This window comes from Capra hircus, chromosome 21, assembly GCF_001704415.2.
Source record: "Capra hircus breed San Clemente chromosome 21, ASM170441v1, whole genome shotgun sequence".
NCBI classification, from domain to species: Eukaryota; Metazoa; Chordata; class Mammalia; order Artiodactyla; family Bovidae; genus Capra; species Capra hircus.
The window spans coordinates 67528990-67548463 of NC_030828.1; the positions used below are offsets into that span (position 1 = coordinate 67528990).

A 19474-nucleotide genomic window follows, 5' to 3' on the forward strand; every position below is an offset into this window, starting at 1 on the left:
GCGCTAGTCCTACTCACGCGGGCTCCCCTCCACCCTCAGGGCCTCCTGAAGGCTGCCTGTCCATGCCATCAGGTCGGGGCTGGGTGTCAGCGAAGGATTTGGGGAGCACAAGCATTCAGATCATGGGACTGAGCTTCCCCGAATACCACTTGGGTTGTTTCTTCAGACCCGTTAGAGGCTCCCCCATTTCTCCCCGTCCCCTCCCCTCCCCGTTCCCCCCTCCCCTCCCCGCTCCCCTCCCCTCCCCTCCCCGCTCCCCCTCCCCTCCCTCCCCTCCCGGCTCCTCCTGCATCAGGACCTTCCTGCCTCCTGTTCCTCCGCTTGTGTAGATAGATGGGCCGTGGATCTGGCTGGCTGCCGGTTTCTCACCGGGTCAGCTCTTGGAAAGACATCTTAAATATGGTTTTCTGCTATCAGTCTTTGCAAGGCAAAGACTTCTATGTTTTCTCCTCCATCTTTTTATTTCTCTATGCCATCTTCTGTGTTTATAGGAAGTTCGTTTTGCACCCGAGAACTGTCAGAATAACTCACCTTTCTTTCTTGGCTGTGATTCACTCTGCATAGAGACCTGTTACCCGCCCCCCCCACCCCATTTCTTTGTTTAAAAGTTGAGATATCAGTTCATAATAACATAAAATTAACCATTTTAAAGGGTATAATTCAGGAATTTTTAAAAAAGTATATTCTCTATATACTTGGGCAAATACTACCACCGCTAATCTAATTCTACACATTCCTTTTGGAGTGCTTGGGTGTCTTTATTTATATTTTAACTTTCTTTACCTTGAGCTTTTTAACTCCTTCCTGGTGGAATTTCACATCATAAAACCTCAGGAGGTGCGGTGACCAAGGTGGTGCTGTTTCTGTCTCTGGTCTTTGCTTTGTTTTTATTAATTTTTGAGAGGGGGGAGTTTGTGGTGAAAGTTGTTGGAATATTGAAAATTGTGTTGCCTGTTAATTGGTAGGGTATTTGATTGTTGTGTATAAGCTCATTTCTGTGGTTCAGAGGAGGAGAGAGTGAATACATGTTCAGGTGGTAGAGGGGGAAACAAGACTGTCACATGAAAAATGATAATCTGGTGTGACAGCCTCCAGTCTGTGTGATCTAGAATGGTCTTCAAAGAGCGGCTTTAGACTTTTTGGTCTTACGAAATATACAGTGTGTTCACTGTTTCTGTTCTTGTCTCAGGGTTAGGTTGGCCTATTTTTACCGTGGCAGAAGTGTCAAACCCTTTCTGTTTGAGGTCTTAAGGAGTTCCATTGCCTGTGGCTCCAGACTGTCGGGGTGGGTATCACTGTTTCCTGAGTGGTGAGCCGCAGAAGCACGGCAGCCTGGTGCTGGAGCAAAGGCGTGCCTGAGCAGAGTGGACGGGCTTGGATTCGGTTCCTGTCCGGATAGTGTGAGCTTAAATCCCGTCAGCTGTCTCCTCCGTGGTGAATAGGAATTACAGTGTCAGTCGACTAAACTACCTACTGGCTGTTGATTGTTTTTGTTCTTTTAAAACAACACACATATGAAGATGCTCAAAAACGAAATTGCTTGGTTGATGTCAGTTCCTAATACACATATTGCAGATTTACTTTTTGGTTTTATTTTTCTCAAAGCTATACCTGTACTGTTTGTATGCTTTGCATACTGATTTTGAAAATAACCGCTTTGCTTTAGAGTAGTTCTGGGTTCGCAGGAAGGGAGCAGCGATGGTCTGGAGCGCTCCTGAGGCTGCAGCGTCCCTAGTGGGGCCAGTGCACTGGGCTCCCGGCGCTGACCTGCTGTGTCTTCTGCCTTTGTGCCAACTGAGGAATCAGCAGCGGTACATAGTTGACAACCAAAGCCCACATTTTATTTGGGTTTTACTAGTTTTCTTCTTCTGTCCCGGGACCCCATCCAGGGCATCGTACCCCGTTGAATCCAGCTCTCTGACAGCTCTGAGTGGTGCGTGCGTGTGTGCTGAGTCGCTCAGCCGTGTCTGACTCTGCAGCTCTATGGGCTGTGGCTCCCCAGGCCCCTCTGTCCGCGGGACTCTCCAGGCAAGAGCGCCGGAGTGGATTGCCGTGCCCCCCTCCAGGGGGGTCTTCCCGACCAGGGGTCACGCCTGCATCTCCTCTGTCTCCTGCGCTGGCAGGCGGGTTCTTGACCACCAGCGCCACTTAGGAAGCCCTTGGAGCAGTACTGGTCAGTCTCTTGTAGGATACCCCTCAGTTTGTATTTGTCTGGTGTATTTCTCATGGTTAGATTGGGTTTATGGGTTTGGGACGAAGACCACTGGGCCCAGGAGTGGTTTCTAAACCATTCTGTCAAACAAACCGAGATTCCTTGGACTAATGGCTGATTCTAAGGCTGGGGTAGGTAGAGTACAAGATGGGCCTGGACCATCCTGTGGTGCCAGGTAGTGTTCGAAGAACAGAAGGATGGGCCTGTCAGGGGGCTCAGAAGCAATGGAGAGCGCGCCCCACGGCCAGACCTGGAACAGTTTGAGCAACACAGTAAACAGTGTGGTATCTTTAATGATTAGTAGTCTTAGCCGCTGCCCTGACCTCGGACGCAGGGTAGCTCCTCTCGGCCGTTCCTGCGCCATCGCAGCCTGGCACTCTAGGCCGCTGCCTCTGACCTCGGACGTGGGGTAGCTCCTCTCAGCCGCGCTTAGTGAGCCAGCTCGCAGCCGCCCGCGCTTTATTGACTATGCCAAAGCCTTTGTGTGGATCACAATAAACTGTGGAAAATTCTGAAAGAGATGGGAATACCAGACCACCTAACCTGCCTCTTGAGAAATCTGTATGCAGGTCAGGAAGCAACAGTTAGAACTGGACATGGAACAACAGACTGGTTCCAAATAGGAAAAGGAGTACGTCAAGGCTGCATATTGTCACCCTGCTTATTTAACTTCTATGCAGAGTACATCATGAGAAATGCTGAACTGGAGGAAACACAAGCTGGAGTCAAGATTGCCGAGAGAAATAGCAATAACCTCAGATATGCAGATGACACCACCCTTATGGCAGAAAGTGAAGAGGAACTAAAAAGCCTCTTGATGAAAGTGAAAGAGGAGAGTGAAAAAGTCGGCTTAAAGCTCAACATTCAGAAAACAAAGATCATGACATCTGGTCCCATCACTTCATGGGAAATAGATGGGGAAACAGCAGAAACAGTGTCAGACTTTCTTTTTGGGGGCTCCAAAATCACTGCAGATGGTGACTGCAGCCATGAAATTAAAAGACGCTTACTCCTTGGAAGAAAAGTTATGACCAACCTAGATAGTATATTCAAAAGCAGAGACATTACTTTGCCGACTAAGGTCCGTCTAGTCAAGGCTATGGTTTTTCCTGTGGTCATGTATGGATGTGAGAGTTGGACTGTGAAGAAGGCTGAGCGCCGAAGAATTGATGCTTTTGAGCTGTGGTGTTGGAGAAGACTCTTGAGAGTCCCTTGGACTGCAAGGAGATCCAACCAGTCCGTTCTGAAGGAGATCAACCCTGGGATTTCTTTGGAAGGAATGATGCTGAAGCTGAAACTCCAGTACTGTGGCCACCTCATGCGAAGAGTTGACTCGTTGGAAAAGACTGCTGCTGGGAGGGATTGGGGGCAGGAGGAGAAGGGGACGACCCAGGATGAGATGGCTGGATGGCATCACGGACTCGATGGATGTGAGTCTGAGTGAACTCTGGGAGATGGTGATGAACAGGGAGGCCTGGCGTGCTGCGATTCATGGGGTCGCCAAGAGTCGGACACGACTGAGCGACTGACTGAGCTGGAGGGACAGCCTCTGTGGATGGGCTTTCCTGGGGGCTCAGTGCTGAAGAGTCCGCCTGCAGTGCAGGCACCTGGGCTGGAGAGACCCCCTGGAGAAGGACGTGGCAGCCCAGCCAGCGCTCTTGCCTGGAGGAGCACACGGACAGCGGGGGCCACAGTCCATGGGGTCAAAAAGAGCCAGACGCGACTCAGCAATGAACAACAACAATAAAACCAGCTCCCGCAGTCAACACTGGCAGCAAGAAATGGGTGAGGAAGGAGGCCCTCTCCCAGGCAGGAGAGGTGCACAGAACTCAACACGGTCTCTGGAAGAGTCCTTAATGCCCCTCCCCACCCCTGAGCTGCACTGAGGGACTTGCTGGCATGTGGGGAGGCGACCTGCAGCGGGGGACCCGCACCCAGGGCCCCAGCAAGACGCCGAGACCCACATGGCTCAGGCGGGGCCCGGACTCCTGTGGGATGCGCCAGGAGTGGTGCGGTCCGCTTTCAAACAGTCTCGAGCTTTGTCGCGTTGGGTTTTTGTCGTGCTTCTTTCCCTCTCCCCAGAAGTAACTGCCCTCACTTGTGCTAAGTGGGATGACGGTTTTCTGTGGTGACCACCATTCCTGAAGAGTGTGCTTCTAGTGCTGTCGGAGGGCTTTCTTTTTGACTTCCTGCGCTGGATGTTCAGAGCTTGCTGTGTTCTCGCCCCTCCTGACTACACAGGTGTGTGCTTTGCATTGCCACAGGCTCCCCATAGACAGTTATACTTTAACTTGCTTAGGTCAGTCTTTCCCTTTATCCATATCCCTGTGGAAGTGCCATAGCTGAGTCATGCAGTAAACTGCTTACTCTTCCCTCTCCAAGCTCTTGTTTTGTTCAGAGTTGATATTTGTTTTTATCTCCTTGCTCTTAACATTAGTGCCGACGCGCCCCCGGAGTCTTGAGTGCGGGTCCTTGTGTTGGGTTGCAGGGCTGTCTTCCTGGTGCTTGTGCCCTCCCCCTGCGGACCCCCCTCCCCCTGCGGACCCCCCCCCCACGCCAGAGCCCCCTCCCCATGCCTGCGGAGCCCCGGTGTCCTCTGCTCTCTCGGCTTGCCTTTGGTTTGGTTGTGCACGTCTTCCAGTAGCCTGAGGAGGGCTGCATGGGAGGTGACATTTTTTGAGACCTGTGACTGAAAATGTCATTCTTCTCACAGACTGAGAGTTGGCTGGCTGTAGAGTTCTGAATTGGAAATAATTTTCTTTCGGAGTGCGGAAGGCATTTGTTTTTTGCCTTTTGCTCCCAGGGTTGCTCTCAGCAGTCTGCAGCTCTGGTGGTTTCGGCCTCTCCCCGGCCCCCCGGCCCCCCGGCCCCCCGGCCCCCGGTGTGTAGGACATTGCGTTGTCACCCGGCGTTTTCTTTAGCCAACAGCCCTTTGTAAAGTCTGACCCCTAAGCCTAGAACAGCGTCTGGCGTAGAACTGGGGGCTCGGTAGATGTTCACTGAGTGAAGGGCTGTTGCTGTCTTTGGGCTGGTGGAGGCGGGGCCGGGCTGCCTGGTCTGCAGGCTGGTGGAGGTTGGGGGGTCGTCCTCCAGCTTCTCTCTGGTGTGGCCGAGCTCGGTTCTCACGTTCCCCTGCCAGGCTTCATTGGACCTGGCAGTCTTTCTGAGTTTAGAGCCCCGAGCTAATAACGTACCAGATTGTCCACTCTAAATTGTTCCATTCCCGTTGTTCTAGCAGGAGTTAGTTGTAACTCTGAAGAGCTCTCTTTTTATCCCTGGTGTCTTAGAGAAAGTGAAAAACCACTCTTGTCATAAAGGGCAAGTTACGTTAAAGAACAAATGGAAAGAAACGGTGAATTGCAGGGTGTGGTGTGGGCTGTTTTCTGTTGTGTGTATCACCTCTCAGATTAGTTCAGAGCAGAGGTGAAGGAGCGGAGTTTGCAAGCCAGTGTTTTTGGTGTACTCACAAATGTCTCGGTGCTAGTTACCTGCTGGTCACCGCTTTCAGTTACTGTCGAGGCCCAGAGCCTCGCCCCGCCCGTGTTACACGAGGTGCGTGCGCCGCTGACGGCAGTGAGGCGGTTGCCTTGTCCATCTCGTTTCAAGGTTGAGTGTGCAGTGACCTAGTCCCTTCCTTCTTAGTGAAAGGCCCGTGTTTTGGTTTCCTGTGTTTCCCAGGGGCAGGGCAGCCTTTCAAAAGGAGAACCTGTGTTTTTCAAGTGGCATTTTAAAAAGAAGTAAGAATTATTTTTAGGTTACAGAATGCTCCAGGCAGGATTTAATTGAGGGTCTGAATGTGGAGATAAGCTAGATTCTTATTACTTCTCAGTTTCTGACCATAGTGTGGTCAGATGAGTAAATGATTGCAATAAATCCTTGGACACGAGACTGGTGGTGTGTATGTGTGTGTGATTTACTGAAGTACAGTTGGTTTACAGACACACACACACTTCTCCACAGTGTGTGTCACAGGATGCTGAACGCAGTCCCCTGTGCTGTACAGGAGCGCCTTGCTGTTTATCCATTATTCTGTGTATAATAGTTTGCGTCCACTAATCCCGAACTCCCATCCCCTGCCTCCCCCAGCCGCCTGACAGCCACAAGTCTGTTCTGTGCAGCTGCTGAGATCCCTCTGTATTAGAACTGCCTATCAAAGCTGTTATACTGGATCTTCCCTGGTGGCCCAGTGGTTACGATTATGCTCTGCAATGCAGGGGACCCAGGCTTGATCCCTGGTTGGGGAACTAAGTATTCCCTAACTCATGCCATGGGGCACCTAAGCCTGCAGACCACAACTCGAGAGTCAGTGTGCCACAAGGAAAGAGCTGCTGTGCCACAGCTAAGACCCAATGCAGGCAAATAAATATTTTTAAAAAACTGTTATATGCACTATTGGATAAAAATTACAAAGATCGAATCAATGTTTCAAGTAATGGAAACAAAAATAGTTCTAAAGTCAAATAAAACTTACACATTAGGATTATTTTTGTCTTCATTATTTTACTTAGCGACTGTATCATTTGCAGTCAGAGTAGAGAATTTGTTGGGGACTTGAATTCTGAGAGTTGGAAGTTAGTAATAATAGCTTTGCCTGTTGAACTGTGGATTTAAGAGTTTTGATATGAAGAAGGGCTTCTTGTGTTTTAGGAACTTAATTCAGATGTTAGAGTTCTCAGGTTCTGCCTTGGAGATCATGCAGTTGAGTATTTAGTTCCGTTGCTTTCCCAGAGGAATCATGGGACTTTAAAGAGTTCTCTTTTTGGAAATAAAAGCACAGTAAACAATTTCACAGTGAGAGACTTTACTTTTTTGGGCTCCAAAATCACTGCAGATGGTGACTGCAGCCATGAAATTAAGACGCTTGCTCCTTGGAAGAAAAGTTATGACCGGCCTAGACAGCATTTTATAAAGCAGAGACATTACTTTGCCAACAAAGGTCCATCTAGTCAAAGGTATGGCTTTTCCAGTAGTCATGTGTGGATGTGAGAGTTGGACTATAAAGAAAGCTGGGGGGAAAAAAAAAAAAGCTGGGCACCAAAGAATTGATGGTTTTGAACTGTGGTGTTAGAGAAGACCCTTGAGAGTCTCTTGGACTGCAAGGAGATCCAACCAGTCCATCCTAAAGGAAATCAGTCCTGAATATTCATTGGAAGAACTGATGCTGAAGCTGAAACTCCAATACTTTGGCCACCTGATGTAAAGAACTCACTCACTGGAAAAGACCCTGATGCTGGGGAAAATTGAAGGCGAGAGGAGAAGGGGACAACAGAGGATGAGATGGCTGAATGTTATCACCAACTCAGTGGACATGAGTTTGAGCAAGCTTTTGGAGTTGATGATGTACAGGGAAGCCTGGTGTGCTGCAGTCCATGGGGTCACAAAGAGTTGGACGGGACTGAGCGACTGAACTGAAACAATTTCACGTGGTTAATTAGAATAGCCTGAGGCCAGATGTTCAAGTGTGTATCCTTGCCTCCTGACATCGAAGTGAGATCGAGGCTCCAGTTGACAACGCAGGTGAGCGAAAGCAGGGTGTCTGATTGGACTTGGATGCGTTGGCCCTGAAGCTCGTCCCCGGGTGCCTGTGAGCAGTGCCAGGCCTGTGCTGGCCGAGTCCTCCTGCGTAGTCTCCTCAGGGCACACTCCTCAGCAGGGCTGGAGGCAGGGCTGACAAAGAAGGTGTCTGAGATCGCCTGGACGCCAGTGTTCTTTACCTTTTAGACGTCTCTGTGTCCTCTGCCTTAAATCTTTGAGCTCTTCACTGTGATGGTCTGCAAAATAGTGTTTGCTCAGAAAGGTGGTTTCCAGATCAGTCTTTAGTGGCAGATTTTTATTTTTTGGCTGCGTCGTGTGTCATCGCGGGATCTTCGTTCCCTGACCAGGCACTGGGCCCAGGCAGTGACAGCAAAGAACCCTGACCACCTGGCCACCAGGGAACCCCCTCAGAGCTTCTTAGTTGGCGTAGACTCTCACCAGTCTTGTTTTCTAGCTCTCTGCTGTTATTCATAGGACGCTCTTTACCTTCACCTGTGTGTGTATAGATCTTTGCCTAAATTTTATTCTGGATTCTTGTGGGGTTTTTTTTAAACTTTTAATTCTCTATTCAGTATGGAATTTATTTTAGTGTATAGTGAGGGTAGGAATGCACCTTCTTTCCCCCTAGACAGACAGTGGCCTCATCTTATTTTTTTGTATACCCTACCCTTGGTTATAATGGCCTGGCTTGCAGATGAGAGAGACACTGAACAGGCTAAATCCAGGTGCCACTGTGTGCTCTCCTGTGGTGAGGCAGCGAGTAGGGTTGTGTCCATGTGACGGTGACTCCGATGGGAGGCAAGGAAGCTGCTGGGATAAAGGCATGTGCCTGAGGAGTAGCGTGAGGTATGAGCTGGAGAGATGGACAATTTGGGGAGTCTTGTTCTTGTAACACAGTATTTGAAAAGTTATCTTCTGGATGAGGCAGTGAAGGTATTCTGTGTTTATTGTAGAGGGCAGAGGTTGGCTCAGTGGGTAGAAGTTACAAGGGGAGGTGGTATCAACGTAGCAGAAGGACTCACTTCCTAACTGAACTCCGGAGCAGTCTACCACGGAACTGTCCAGCAAAGCGCCAAGCTGTAGGCTTGTGTCTGCAGGCCTGGTGGGGTCGTTTGTCAGGGGCGTTCCTGACACCTCCGCTCCCGGGAGGGGTGGTGCTGAGTCCTGCGTGGCTGTTCTCTGGCCACTGTCCTCAGTGCCTCGCCTGCCCCCCTCCATGCACCAGGGCCTGCAGGGCCCTCCTCCCCTCCATCACCAGGGCCTGCAGGGGCCTGCCCCCCCTCCATGCACCAGGGCCTGCAGGGGTGGTCTGCCACCCACAGTACCCAGGAGGGTTGGGCCTTGCCATGGTGTGGGGACGGCTTGTGGCAGAGCCAGGCCTCGGGCTGCCCACTGCACCGTGAGAACTGTGGGCCCAGGAGCATTTGGACTCTATGCTTAATTTTCTTTTAAGAGTTTTAAAAAAACCTGCCTTAAGTGAGTTTTTTGGGGGGCTGGGGTGTGTGTGCGTGCACGCATGCATGCATGCATGTGTCCACGTAACACTTGTACTCATTCTTGTGTATGGTTAAAGCTGTTAACAGGAGTGTGTGAGCACGCAGTGCTCTGTGGCTGGTTTTGTTACATATTCCTTAAGGAATTAAAGTTGGGTTTCTTTAAGTGGATTTTCTTAATTGAGGCATCTCCTTAATTAAAGTGGCCATTCTTTTCTTTCTGTTTTGTTTTTTGCATTTTTGTTTGGTTCCTGTAGTAAAGTCTACCTTGTGTGGTTTTCCTACTTTTATGTAAACACTCTGTTCCCCTTTCTCTTTTTCGTGAACTAGACTGTTCCCCCTTCCCTTTTCAGCCACTGCTACAACCTGTAGAGGTGCGACACTGCCCCTCCTTAGAACCCGACATGGCTTTCTGGGGAGAGGCAGGGCACCTGAGGCAGTCGCGGGCTGGGAAGTGAGTGCAGAGGGTCTGTGTGTGCCCCCAGTGTCAGTGAGGGGCGTCTCTGGCCTCTGCTCCTCCCCCACCCCTGTTCCTGCTGTTAGAGCGCAGGGGTCTTCCAGGCTCACTCCCGAATCCTGGAACGCCTGGTCTGTATTCCCTGCCTCCACACTGCTCCCTGGGAGTGCCCGTGGTGAGGACTCTGCTTTCACTGTTGTGCCTGAGTTAAGTCCCTGCTTGGGAACTGAAAGTGAAGTCGCTCAGTTGTGTCCAACTCTTTGCGACCCCATGGACTGTAGCCTACCAGGCTCCTCTGTCCATGGGATTTTCCAGGCAATAGTACTGGAGTGGATTGCGGTTTCCATCTCCAGGGGATCTTCCCAACCCAGGGATTGAAGCCGGGTCTCCCGCATTGTAGACAGACGCTTTACTGTCTGACCCACCAGGGAACTGAGATCCTGCCAAAAAGCCCTTTCCCTGTACCTGGCATCTATCAGTCCATCCATTCACCGGGTGGTCTGTGGGCACAGGAGCTGTCCTGGGTAGTGTGCATCCGGCGGGCCACAGGGTCGAGTCCTTCTGCCTTATAGAGAGAGCTCACATCTACAGGGATATAAGATAACAAGAGAACAGAGATTCTGGCGTCGCAGGTGCTCTGCGGGAAGTCACCCTGACACAGTGGATTCCGACTTCTGTCCCTGTCACTCTCCTGAACAGGCTTTCCTGATGGTCCCTGTTAATGGCCTTTAATGAATTATAGGGTTTAAAGGCAGACACTGAAAGCTAAGAGGCGGTAGTAGAAAGAGCCGCTGCTTCGTTCGGCCGTCGTCTCCGCTTCGCTGAGGTCGTGTCGTGCTGTGCCCTTCTTGTTTAATTGTTTGCCTTCTCGGCTGTGCTGGGTCTTGGCTGCTGCCGGTGGGTTTTCTCTGGTCGCAGTGTGTGAGCTGCTTGTGCTGCGGCTCCCGGCTCTAGAGCGAGCGCTCAGTCGTGGCCCACGGGCTCAGTTCTGCAGCCTGTGGATGCCGTGTCCCCCAGGTTGGCAGGCAGATGCGTATCCACTGGACCACCAGGGACGTCCCCCCCGGAGTCTTCCCAGCTCTGGTCACGCTGCGTCTCCCATGTCACCAGGCTGCGGTCAGGCGCAGTCCTCTTGCCGCTCTGATTGCTCTGCGTTCCTTTGCTGGTTTCTCTTTTTGTAGCTGTGACTCCTTCTCAAGGTTTTATCTGGTAAATATGTGACGGAATTTACTGACCCTCTGCATTTCATTAAGGAGAAAACAGCTGGTAAGCATTCAAAGGAAAGTTTGTTCACTGAGGCCATGTGTCTTGGAAACGCCATGTGGGTGCTCTGCTGCTTTTAATGCTTGTCATTACCGTCATTTCTGTAAAAGAAAATTCAGACACAAGCCAGAAAAGTAATTAATTTGGCCTGCAAAGGAAAAACCAGAAACAGTGTAGATATAGTATTTCAAGGGAACAAATCATAATATTCTTAGTATTCACCTGTTAAAATGTTGATGTAAAAGTCTTCATATGTGTCCTTTACTAAAGGTGTAACATAAATTAAGCCTGTAATGAGATGTCCAACTCTTTTCTTTTTCCATTCTAGCATGTATGACAACATGTCCACAATGGTGTACATGAAGGAAGACAAGTTGGAGAAGCTCACGCAGGATGAAATTATTTCCAAGACAAAGCAAGTAATCCAGGGGCTGGAAGCTCTGAAGAATGAGCATAATTCCATTTTGCAGAGTTTACTGGAGACACTAAAGTGTTTGAAGAAAGATGACGAAAGTAATCTGGTGGAGGAGAAATCAAACATGATCCGAAAGTCACTGGAGATGTTGGAGCTTGGCCTGAGTGAGGCCCAGGTATGGCCTCATGACATGACCATGAACTTGCCAGTCTGGGAAGATGGAGACTTCGTTTGAAATAGGAGGTTTAAACTAGAGGGCAGATACTCACAGGATAATCGAAATCAGCTTATATGTGGCTTGTGTATGCTGTGCAAATGATGATTGATTTGGGCATGCCTCAGTTTTAAAAAGTAGAGTGGAAAACCCTTCGTGTCAGTTAGGGTTTGACTCGGCTGCACAAAAAGCAAACGCAGCGGCTCAAATGTCAGAGTCGAGTGTAGACTACATAACCAAGGTGGGCCGTCCCTTTCCAGGAGCGGGCGGGGATGCCCCTCAGCGACACTGGGGACACAGACGGGCTGCACTCGCTTTCCAGCCCGCGACCGCCTCAGGTGCCCTGCCTCTCCCCAGAAAGCCGCGCGCGGCGCCAGCAGCTGCTCGGTCGTGTCTGTACAGACCAGCCCCCGGCCGAGCCCAGGCTCTAGGGCTGCATGGCTGTTGGGTCCCTGCCCCTGCTGTCCTGCATGCCAGCCCGCCCATCTCGTGGGCCAAGACAGAGTCCAGCTGCAGCCACATGACTGTCCTGGGGCTGTGAGGGGCGCAGGAAGGTCGTGCCTCCCTCTGCTTCCTTGCACTGTGCCCGCACTCTGCTTACGTTCCACTGACTCCACGGGCTCATCTAGTTGTGAGGGACACTGGGGAATGGTGCCTCTCCCCTTGAACTCCCAGGTTCCTGAGCCGAGGGAAGCGGGATGAGAGAGTGTCGGCCCGCAGCTCGCTGTCTGTGAGTGGGAACCTCCTTGGTCAGGCTGGCAGATGTTGGAGTTAACAGGAGGAGGAGGAAAGAGCCCCCTATCCTAGACTTCCAGGTTTTAGACCTGGGAGGGTGATAAGAAGGCAGGGCTGGTTGACAGACTGCAGAGGACAGACTGACTGAAGCCAGCCTTCCTCCACAGCCCTTGTCCTCCCAGGAGCTTGTCTCTGCTCCAGGCAGGCCCTTCCCTGAGGCCCGTCAGTGTACCCCCGCAGAGCCCAGCGGGCACCTCTGCCTGCGAGTGCATCAGGGCGCCCTGGCTCTCACTGTGGCCACAGAGCCTCCCTCCCTTCCCTTGCCCCGTCACCAGTCCACTCCGCACATGTATCTGGTGTGTGTGCATGGCATTTGCTCATGGCAGAGAAACTCTCTTGGCACCACCTGGATAAAAAGTGAGCACGGCCTCATCCGAACAGCAGCTGCGTGCGCATCACCAGTCCATTAGAGCTGCCTCCAGGCAGAAACAGTTGGAATTGGTTTGTAGATGTTCTGAGCACACCAGAGTTCTTTATTTTTTTTTTCTTTCAAGAGAGAAGGAAGAGGCGTTTAATTTAGCTGTTGTTTCAGTCAGATCCGGCTGCTAGAACAGAATGCCATCAGGTCAGGGCTTCAGCAGTGGACGTTTGTTTTCCACAGTTCTGGAGGCTAGAAGTTCGAAGTCAGGGTATCAGCATGGTTGGCTTCTGGTGGGAGCTCTCTTGCTGGTTTGCCAATGGATGCCTCCTTGCTGTATCTTCAGCAGGCTGGGGAGTGGGGTGGGCAGCGAGGCAGAGGCAGAGAGAGAGAGAGAGATGAGCATGTAACATTCTTGACCATGCCCTGCACGTGGCCGGAGAGTGAAGGGTGGAAATAGTCAACGGCAAACTGTGCTTGTGCGCACTCTGGAGCACGCGTCTGCGAGGGTCAGCTGGAGCTGCAGCCCCAGGGCGCTGCTGGAGGCGGGAGGTGGCGTTTGTTAGGCTGAGCGCCGCAGTGCCATCAGCGTCTCTGTCGGTCCAGGTCATGATGGCGCTGTCAAACCACCTGAACGCCGTGGAGTCGGAGAAGCAGAAGCTGCGTGCACAGGTGCGGCGTCTGTGCCAGGAGAACCAGTGGCTGCGGGATGAGCTGGCCAACACTCAGCAGAAGCTGCAGAAGAGCGAGCAGTCTGTGGCTCAGCTGGAGGAAGAGAAGAAGCATCTGGAATTCATGAATCAGCTGAAGAAGTACGACGACGACATCTCTCCTTCGGTGAGTGGTCCCACAGGAGTGCGGGAGTGACGGTGGTGCCTTCCCGCCGCCCTGCTTCCCGTGGAGCCGGCCGTGGTTCCTTCCCCTCCAGAGCCTGCGTGAAACACGACCGGGGTTAAGAGTCCTGGGGCTGAGTCCCTGGGCGAGTCGTATACGTTCTCTTTGGAGTACTTTTCTCATACGTGTTTTTTTTGAACAATGGTCAGAAAATGTAAAAGTGCTTGGTAAATACAAAATAAATGCAGAGAGGAGCCATGGCCTTCGGGGAGGGCTGTCCCGGCCTGAGGTCTGCTGGGCGCCCCGGCGCTTGCCGTCGGCTCCCTGCCCAGCCCTGTCGTCCGGGCTTGGAATGCCTCTGTGGCTTGTGGGGGATCCTGGCTTTGTCTTTGAGATGCCCCCTCCCCCAGGACACCGCTTGCTCCTTCTGCTCACTCGCTCGTGCGTCTGCCTTGGCCTGTCTTGGGGTTCCTGGAATATGAGGGCTCCCTAGGGTCTTGGTCCTTTTCTCCTTCTCTTGGTGCTCTCTATATGTTCATCCCAGTCTCTGTTACTGTTGTTTCTGATTCAGTTAACTTTTTAGACGAGTAACCTTTTTTATTTTGGAATGATGTTAGATTCACAGAAAAGTTGAAATGGTCCTGTGAAGAGAATCCCCGTATACTCTTCACTCGCTTTCCCTGGGCTGGGAAGGTCCCCTGGAGAAGGAGATGGCACCATTCCAGTGTTCTTGCCTGGAAAATCCCACAGACGGAGGAGCCTGGTGGGCTGTGGCCCACGGGCCACAGAGCGTCGGGCGCGACTGAGTGTCTCCACTCTCATTCTCCTCCTGCTGCGTCCCGTGTCTCCCAGCACATGTCTGAGCTGACTCTGGCCGTGTCTGTCTCCAGAGAGCAGCAGGCTGCATACCTCAGACAGCAGATGCTTGTTTCTCCTGCTCCTGGAAGCTGGAAATCTGAGACTGTGCAGGGTGACAGCTTTGTTGGAGTCTTGGTGAGGGCCTTCCTCCTGGTGTGTCGCCACACGGCCTCCTTGGTGCTCGTCTCCTGTTGCTGTCACGGCACTGATGTTATCACGGGGGCCCCACCCTCAGGCCTGCATCTGATCCACGTTACCCTCGGATATCATCACGTTGAGCTTTAGGGCTTCAGCATATCAATTTGGTGGGGGGGCGGACAGACGTTCCGTCTGTAGCAGTGCCTGTGTTAAAAGCGAGAAAGTGCTGTTGCCGCGTTGCTGTGGACGAAACTACAGCCTTTGTTTGAGTTCCCCAGTCCTTTGTTAGTGTCCCCTTTCCTCTCTAGGATCCAGTCCTGGCTGTCACGCTGTGTTCAGAGCTGAGATTTGCTTACTCTCTGTATAGTTCTGGTGTGATCTCTCTGTGATCTGTGTGCCGCTGAGAGGTCTGCGTCTGTGTCTCTAGTCCGAGCCCACGTCCCGTCTGTTAGAGTAGTCTGCATTGCCCCAGCAGACCTGCACTCACTCTGTGTCTTAGCCCGGGCTGCCGTGCAAAATGCCACGGGCTAGGTGGCTTAGAGCACAGACCACGGGTTCTGCCATAGGTCTGGAAGCAGGGAGTCAGAGGTGAGGGTGCCGCAGGGCTGGTTTCTGGGGGACTCCTGCCCGCTTTCAGACAGCTGCCCTCTCACTGCCCTCACACCGTGCGGTGGGCGCACGGGGCAGGGGAGCTCACGATGGTGTCTCAGGGCCCAGCACCAGGGCCTCAGCCTCGTGGTGTTCCTAACCGGTTCCCTCCCAGAACCCCGTCTCCACACGCGTCACGTGGGGTTGCGGCTTCACCGTGATCTGGGCCGTGGTCAGTCCAAAGCACCCTGTCTCGTTAACCCTGCTGTACTTCTCTCTTGCGTCTCTAAGTCAGGAGCAGCTGATGTTTCGATTTAAAAACACACTCCTGTAGGCTGTTGTGCAAATAAGAAGAGAGTAGTCGATTCACCTGGAAAACGAGGTAGCGCTGAGCAGTGGAAGGCTGTCTCTCAGATTCGGAGACATTCACAGCTTTCTAATTTGGAAACACGTCTGGCTTGGAGAAGAGATGCGGTGAGCCAGCCCCGCCTCCCCTTTCAGGGCGCGCCCGTGATGCCTTCCTGCCCCGTCCCTGCTCCTCCTCGCGCTGCTGGTGCATCTCCCTGGCCTGAGGGGTCTCCTGTGGGGGCCAGGGCCACACCCTGGAGGCTGAGCAGGCCGCTGAGCCTCCTCTCCTCTGATGCCCAGACTCCACTTTGCCCATGATTTCTGCAGAGGCCACTTCGCTCATGATCTCTGCAGAGGCCTTGGTGGCGTTTCCCACTCGTCCCAGGATCCCGCTCAGGACCACTCACTGCACGTAGTGGTCACAGCCCTTCAGTCGTCTTTCATCTGGGACAGGTGCTTTCACGGGGAGAGGAAAGTCTTTTACGACACCGGTATTACTGAAGAACGTAGGCCAGTTACGTCACGCGTTGTTCCTCACGTGTGTGTTTGGGTTTGTGTCCTGGTCGGGAGTGTTGGAATGCGGCGTGTGCCCCTCAGGGTGTCCCCTCTGGAGGAGCCTGCTGTCCGCCTGTGCCAGGGTGATGCCGAGTTCTTACCTGCTTGAACTGCTGTCCGTTCACCCCATCGTCTGGTCACTGTCTCTGCCTGAGGGCTCCTCTCTTGGGGACCCGGTCACAGGCTGTCACACTGCTCCTAGGGGTCCTGTGTGGTGCTGGGTGGGGAGGGGGTGTCCAGCCTGCCAGTTCCACAGTCTTCAGAGATTCGCCATTTTAATCACTTGCTTCCAAATAAGATGAGAAAGCGCTCCTTGCTCTTTGCACTTCCTGGGGCCCGGGTGGCGACTCGGGCACAGAGGTGCCTGCGTGGTCTGTTTGTGGCTCCAGCCTGCACGGGTGCTTTGAGTTCAGGTCAGCAGGCTTCCCTCTGCTCTTTCCTAAACCGATGGATAAAGCAAACTGTGGCTAATCCTAGATTTGATCTGGAAAGAGAACTGTCTTTTCTATTTTTAATTAAAATGAAATTTATGTCAAAGATATCCAGTGTAGCTGTTATAATATTCGTGAAACTAATATTGTCCTGGGTTGGTTTCATAGGAGGACAAAGATGCTGATTCCACCAAGGAACCTTTGGATGACCTCTTCCCAAATGATGACGACGACCCTGGTCAAGGAAGTGAGTTGGGAGTGGTGGGTGAGTGGTGGCCGGTGGACGGGAGGTGGCCTCTCCTCTTGGGGGTAATTGCTGTTATTAGTGGGTGCTGGTGCTTGTAGCCCGCCTTGCAGGAGCGCGAACATACACCCAGACTGCCTCGCAGGCCGCCCTCTCTGAGATACAGTCGCGGGCTCAGCTGGCCCCTAGTAAAGGGGCGTGTGCTGCCAGCTCCCCCCGGGATTGGGGTTCTCTGTGCGCGGAGGAGGGGGGTTCTCCTGGGGCTGCGGCAGCCTCGCTCCGCAGTGGGGGTGTGCGCAGTGGGGGTGTACGGAACCCCGGCCCGACAGCCTGCAGAGGAAGCTCTGGCCGGTGTCCCGGGCGGCCTCCCTGCGTCTGAACTGGCCTTTCTCCGCAGTTCAGCAGCAGCACAGCAGCGCAGCGGCGGCCGCACAGCAGGGCGGCTACGAGATCCCCGCGCGCCTGCGCACCCTGCACAACCTGGTGATCCAGTACGCCTCGCAGGGGCGCTACGAGGTGGCTGTGCCCCTCTGCAAGCAGGCCCTGGAGGACCTGGAGAAGACCTCGGGCCACGACCACCCCGATGTGGCCACCATGCTCAACATCCTGGCCCTGGTGTACAGGCTAGTAGTCTCGTCTTTTCCTCTTCACCCCACCCAGACGGCGCTTCCAGTGAGCTTGCCCCGAGGATGTGCTTCCGTAAATTGCTCTGAGCTGCTTCTCCAGCCTGACCGTCCAGTTGTCTTCAGAACAGTCAGGGGTTCAGTTCAGAACACGGAGCCGCTCCCTGGCAGGAGCGTCACCCTGTAGAGCGGACGCTGCTTGGGACGCCCAGGCCAGCCTTCTTCCATCGGGCCACCCTAGACTAGTGGTTATTTTTCCCCTCAGTACTTGGCGTACCAGGCTCCCTTTGCCCAGAACAGCCTCCCACTCCTCCTGCCTGGCCCCCAACCTCTCTGATCCCCGTCAGCCCTCCTTCCTGACTCCAGGGCTCCACGCGCCTGTCCCCTGTTGGCCCTGTAACCCTCGGCCCCGCCTCTCTCATAGCTCCTGCTCTGTGCTTGGCATCCTCGTTTGAATTTTGTCATCTCTTCTCCTGGAATCCTGATTCTTTGACATTAAGGACCAGGTTGTCTCGTCTCTGCCTTGAGTCACACCTTTGAGCGTGTTTCCTAACTCGGAAGCCCTTGGTGAACTTGCTGAATGGAGTTCAGTAGTTTGCCTGTGGCCCTGGGCAGCGGTCCACCAGAGCCCTTTGCTGAACTGAGCTGAGAGGGAGCGGGTCGGTGAGTGGGGGCCTGTGGAGGGGCAGTCACTCCTGGGACAGGGCTGGTTTGTGGTGGCTGCTCCGCATGGCGGATCTCAGGGAGCTGCACCCTGTTCCTTCCTTAGTTTGATTGTTTACAGTTCAGCAGGCATTTTTGAGACCCAAGTGTATGTAAAACTTTGGGCTGGTTCTTGTGAAGCTGTACAGATGAATACATAGCACCTGTTCTCAAGGAGAAGCAGGATACTGGACTGGAAGTCAGGCGAGTTCGGTTTGTATCTCTCCTAAGTGGCCACTAGACTGAAGGTGTTGTCCGGAGCCCTTAGCTTTTCTGAGCCTCAGCAGGGTTGCAAGGGTTATGAAATGTGACGTTACCTGGCAGTGTGAAGTAGATAGCATTCCCTAGATGTTTCTAAAGAACTTAGCACCTTGTTTAGAGAATAGGCTGGTTATGTTCATATGTAATTACAGAGGCAAGGAGACTGTCGTTAGTAGACTAGCACAGGCGTCGGGATCCCACGGCAGCCCAGGGCTTGGTTCTCAGTGCTTCCACTGCTGGGGCCCAAGTTCAGTCCTTGGTCGGGGAACCAAGATCTTGCAAGCCTTGCAGCATGGCCAGTAAGTAATAAAATAAAATAACACAGAAGTGTTGATGGAATCGAGAGATGCCTTCTAGTTGAGAGGATTAGGGGAGGCCTAGTGGAGGGGTGCGAGTGCTTTCAGGGGCCTTGCAGGATGTGTTGGGGACTAACGCCTCCTTCCCACGGGGCAGAGCAGCGGGAGTGTGGTAGGAGTGGGCGATGGGGCTGCAGGGGACGTGCTTGAACGTGCCTGTGCCCAGGGGCTGGGTCTCAGAAGAGAGCTGTGGGAGAGTGGAGGACAGAGCGGGGTGGGGGCCGGGCCACAGGATCTGCTGGGCTTGGAGCTGAGCGCCTGAGTGGGGTGCAGACGGGAGCCGGAGGGTCTGTGAAGAGGAGTGAAGAGACAGGAGCGAACCATCGAGAGCGAGAGACTGTTTCTGGCTAACCCTGGATATTTTTCTTGTGAGTGAGTGAGGTGAAAAACGCACGTACAGCGTGACTGGGGTTCGTGGCACGTAGAAGGCATGGTCACGTGGATGTGCTAGGAATCTGATGGCCGCCTCTTTCCCTTGGTGCTGTAGCGTGGAAATGTTTGGAACAGCAGCTGTGTTTGTGTTCAGTGCTGAGTCCCAGAGCTGAGCCATGACTCAGTATTTCAGCTTTCTTCTAATAAGGGACATTTAATTTTAAGCTCTTTGTGGGGAGGGGTATTAATGTTATACTGATGAACATCTTTTGCTCAAGTTTTGTGCAAAAGATTGTGAATTTTTTTCAGTGTCAATTCCTAAGTGGTAAGAGCCTACACCTTACACGCTTCTTGATACAGATTGCCCGGCGGCTCAGGAAGATGGTGCCAGCTCACGCTCCCCGACCGTCGCCAGCCTGGGG

The 19474-nt window shown here is 52.8% G+C and overlaps 1 long non-coding RNA gene across 8 annotated transcripts in view; it reads left to right on the forward strand.

Moving 5' to 3' along the window:
• KLC1 overlaps positions 1-19474 on the forward strand; it is a 67033-nt gene that overhangs the window by 12200 nt on the left and 35359 nt on the right. For all 8 annotated transcript variants that reach the window (XR_001919855.1, XR_001919856.1, XR_001919857.1 and 5 more), the window contains exons 2-5: positions 11289-11550; positions 13349-13579; positions 16663-16741; positions 17136-17361. This is a non-coding gene — a long non-coding RNA (kinesin light chain 1). The remainder of the gene's footprint in view (positions 1-11288; positions 11551-13348; positions 13580-16662; positions 16742-17135; positions 17362-19474) is intronic.